At 37.1% G+C, this 4324-nt stretch overlaps 1 non-coding gene across 1 annotated transcript; it reads right to left on the reverse strand.

Annotated features, from left to right (window-relative positions):
• Nucleotides 1-1759: 1759 nt before the first annotated feature.
• On the reverse strand, nucleotides 1760-1923 carry LOC115513209. Its single transcript, XR_003968618.1, has one exon. It is a non-coding gene; the product is annotated as a U1 spliceosomal RNA (small nuclear RNA).
• Nucleotides 1924-4324: the final 2401 nt, after the last annotated feature.

Raw genomic sequence — 4324 nt, forward strand, 5'->3', positions numbered from 1 at the left:
CGCCCTCTGCCAGATACCTTCAAGATTTTTTCTTTATCTTTTGCATTTCTGCAGCTCAAACATGCTGCTTCTAGGTGTGGGCTTTTGTTTGTTTACCTCCGTTATTTATCCTATTTGAGTTCTCTAAGGTTCTTGGATTGGCTTGCAGGATAGTGCTTCCTTGTTCTCCCTCTACAGATTAAGCCTTTTTTTTTTTTTTTTTATGTTTACTTATTTTTGAGAGAGAAAGGTGGGGAGGGCAGGGGCAGAGAGAGGGAGACACAGAATCCAAAGCAGGCTCCAAACTCTGAGCTGCCAGCTGAGAGGCGTCAGCACAGAGCCTGACATGGGGCCCAAACCCATGAACAGTGAGATCGTGACCTGAGCCTGAGTCGGATACTAAACCAACTAAGCCACCCAGGAGCCCCCAGGTTAAGCATTTTAATTTATAAGGGAAATAGGGGCAAAGGATGTTAGCAAATCCCTGCAGTTGCTGTTTTCTTACCCAAGTCAGCACGTCAGGGGTGTTCTCTCCTACGCTCCCCCAAGAAAGCCTGGTGGGTTTCCTAAAGGTGACACCTGAAAAAGGACGGAGACTGCAAATATGAGTGGTCTGTAGACTTCTCACTTCCATGCTAGCCCACGCTCAGCCTTCAGCAATGCATTACATTTTATAATTTCATCTTCCTACTGGCTTCTCTGGCGTCTAGTGGCACATTCCCCATGAAAACTAGTGTGTGGGTTCTGTTTTAAACTGCAGGCCCCCGACTTCTCTATGCCTCCATTTCAGGTTGGTTGTTTGCCTTATGACCTCGTTTCTCTGAAGAATTGAAACAAGTTTGTTAACTTGGAACATATCCAGCATTTTTCTCATCGGGTGGAGGATGACATCCATCCAGCTCTCTACATTTTTGAGCTGAAGTTAAAAGTCCAAAGATAAATGTTTTAATACATATTTATTTATTTATTTGTGAATCAAATAAGTTGATAAACAAAATGCTAACCCGGTTTGGAAAATAAAAATTCAAGAGTACAAAACAGTCATCCCATCGAATCTAAGGCCCTCTAGATGTGCGTCTTTGGGCTGTGACTGGAGCTTGCCAAATCTGCAATTCTGTGAATTGGGTATTATAATGGCAGTTTATCAGGGGTGTACCCCATCATAGAACAAAAAGAGAAAAGTAGACTGGGTCCTCTGAGGTGGAAACTTGGAAAATAATGGAGGAGTGTGAAGAACGTCGTCATTAGGGTCATGCTGAGAAGCAAGAGTTACTTGAAGATGGGACACAGATGGCAGTTGGCATTGACAAAAGATTCAAGAAACTAATCGATATAACAGAGAATCCTGAAGAACAGAATTTATTTCAAGACAGAAGTTTTATGGAGATTTTATCCACTTCTTTTCTCTTACCATTTTATGGGTTTGGTTTTTTTGCCCTATAGAAGGTTTTAGTTGAATCAGTGACATTTTTGTTTTAGTTGTGATACAGGACTCAACTTCTGTTGACAGTGCTTCCTATTGGCTTTCTAAGGTGGTTAAACATTAAACAGCAGAATTTCCAAAATCTTTTTTATGTGCAAACCACTGTATTTTGATATTGAATGATATTGAATTGATTTCCTGAAATATTTTTAGATAGAAGTCTTTCAGCTTTTAACAGTATTGTCATAGATTGAGAAGAAAAAGAAAAAAAAATCACATGGGTCAACCCCTTTTGTTTTTTTTTTTAACGTTTGTTTATTTATTTATTTATTTATTTATTTATTTATTTATTTTTAATAGGGGAAAGCACGAACTCCGTCCCCCACTACCACAAATTATGCAGTCGAGTTTCCCACATTTGGGGAAATCACAGGGGTCAGCACATCCGGAGTGCAATGGATAAGCCTTGCCCTGGGAAAACCACCTTCATGATCATGGTATCTCCCCTGCCAGGTAAGTATGTTTATTTATTTTCAAGAGAGAGCACAGGGGAGGGGCAGAGAGAGAGAGAGACATGGAATCTGAAGCAGGCTCCAGGCTCTGAGCTATCAACACAGAGCCTGATTGGGGCTTAAACCTACGAACTGTGGGAGGATGACCTGAGCCCATGACCTAAGCTGAAATTGGACACTCAACCAACTGAGCCACCTAGGAGCCCCTAAGATGGGTCAATTCTACCATGTCTTGGTCATAATGCTTCTTGGGCCAGTTTATGTTCTACTGAAGAGGCTTAATAATTCCCCTTGTCAAGCTTTCATTTTCTGAGGTGTTGATTATCTATAAAGATAGGGGTTAAAAAATCAAACAGAGTAAAATCATAATAAGTTGAAATCATGTGTGCTCAGTGAAGGAGTGTATTAAATGGTAATATGTAAAGTCTAGCTTAATGATTAAGCTAACTAATCTTGCTACTGTTACAAAAGTAAAACCTCAACCTATTTATTTATTTAGCCTGCAGAAGGTCATGCCTTACTATTCTGCCTTAGTGATACATTTGGGATATCCACAGAAGTAAAGCATCAGTCACTCTGCAATAGAGAAAGATTTCAAAGAAAAATTTTATTGGTATCAAGTAATATTACTTAGGGGGAAAAAAGTGTGTTCAAACAATTTCCAGCAACTCTAAAATCCTATGTTAGAAGTTTCTTTTCTGTTGGAATCATAGAGCTTTAATATACCAGTGGGCATTGTCTAGTTGTAAGTATTAGATATATTAAGCAATAATATAAGCAGTTATATGTTTCATGGGCAAAATGCATTTTCAATCATTATAGATTATTGGCTATTCAAGGGCACTTTGCATATGTGGAAATAAACCCTTTGATATGTTTTCAAAAAAATCTTGTTTCTCTTTTTTCCTTCCTCATAATCCAGATTAATTAATTACCTAAAAATAATGTATCTCAAATAAAGGTAGAGAAACAAAGGTGCATGAATTACTTCTCCTACAATATATTGGTGGTTATTGAGAAGTAAAGGATTTTTTCTGATTCAAATTTTATTGTGATTGAAGATTTTATCTAAGAAGTTCTTCTGATTTAAATCTGAAGATAATTGGTGAGTTTTTGCTTTAGATCTCAAACTGTAGCAGTATTAGCAAATATCTGATCATCTGTTGCCAGCTGTATTCTAGAGGGTAGAATTCTCATAAGGGAGGATCTTTGACTCCTCTCTGTGTTGATAGTTAGCAGCACTCTAGAAGAGATTGTGGACTAGGATTCTGGAAAGGATACAATTTGAAGCATCTCAGAAGAGTCCTCACTATCTTGGAACGTCACTTAGGCTGCTGTGGATAAGGGCCACATGGTCTGACAAAAATAATCTCAGAGATGGAGTGAGATCTGGTTTATTTTCCGAAATGGGGTCACTTTTGAGGTCTACGCCCAAAAATGATATAAGCAAGGAACATTAAATGGAGCGTAAGGCTTGCTACCCCAGAACAATGAACTGTGGGATGTGGTTGGCGAAAGAAAATATTGACAAAACAATCTTGAACAAACACAAAAAAGTTAAGTCAGAAAACATAGAAAATATTTGGAAATTTTAATTTTACACAATAGTTGCTTGAACTTGTATATTTTTATTGTTTTGTAGAGTGATTAAAATGAACAGAAAGTGTATATATACATAATTTATATTTATATTTGTTACGATGTTGATACCTCAACTAAAATCAATTTATAAGTTTACCATTGTAGAAACAAAGCCATTTATTATTTTTAATATTAAATTTTTTTTAAATATTTATTTATTTTTGAGAGAGACAGAGAGAGACAGAGCATGAGCAGGAGAGGGGCAGAGAGAGAGGGAGACACAGAATCTGAAGCAGGCTCCAGGCTCTGAGGTGTCAGCCCAGAGCCCAACATGGGGCTTGAACTCACAGAGTGTGAGATCATGATCTGAGCCCAAGTCGGTTGCTCAACCAACTGAGCCACCCAGGCACCCCTAATAACCGCTAACAAAGGAGATTGAAAAAATAATCTCTCTGAAGTATCTGTATGTTTATACCCAAATAATTACTATAAACCAGATTTTTGAAAATAATTTTACCAATGCAGTGCATATATTAAAGAGTCAGAATAATACTGTTTTATCTGTTAATGCGTTAATGTTTCTCACTAACATTCCTTGTTAACTGGCTATATTTTAGAGAAATGATTTTGACAAGAAATTAATTAGCTTTAAACTTGACAGTTTGAAATAAATTTTTTTTTTGATATTCCAAGGTGAATTCTAATCATTCAAAGAAATTAAATCAGGTCTAAATTTCTCCCTCAATATTTGGCACCTTGTTATTTTGTACTCTAAGTCCTAGAATATATGTTGTAAAAAAAGACACTCAAGTCAAATAATAGGTTGAGC

Source organism: Lynx canadensis, chromosome B1 (assembly GCF_007474595.2).
Source record: "Lynx canadensis isolate LIC74 chromosome B1, mLynCan4.pri.v2, whole genome shotgun sequence".
In the NCBI taxonomy this organism is placed as follows: domain Eukaryota; kingdom Metazoa; phylum Chordata; class Mammalia; order Carnivora; family Felidae; genus Lynx; species Lynx canadensis.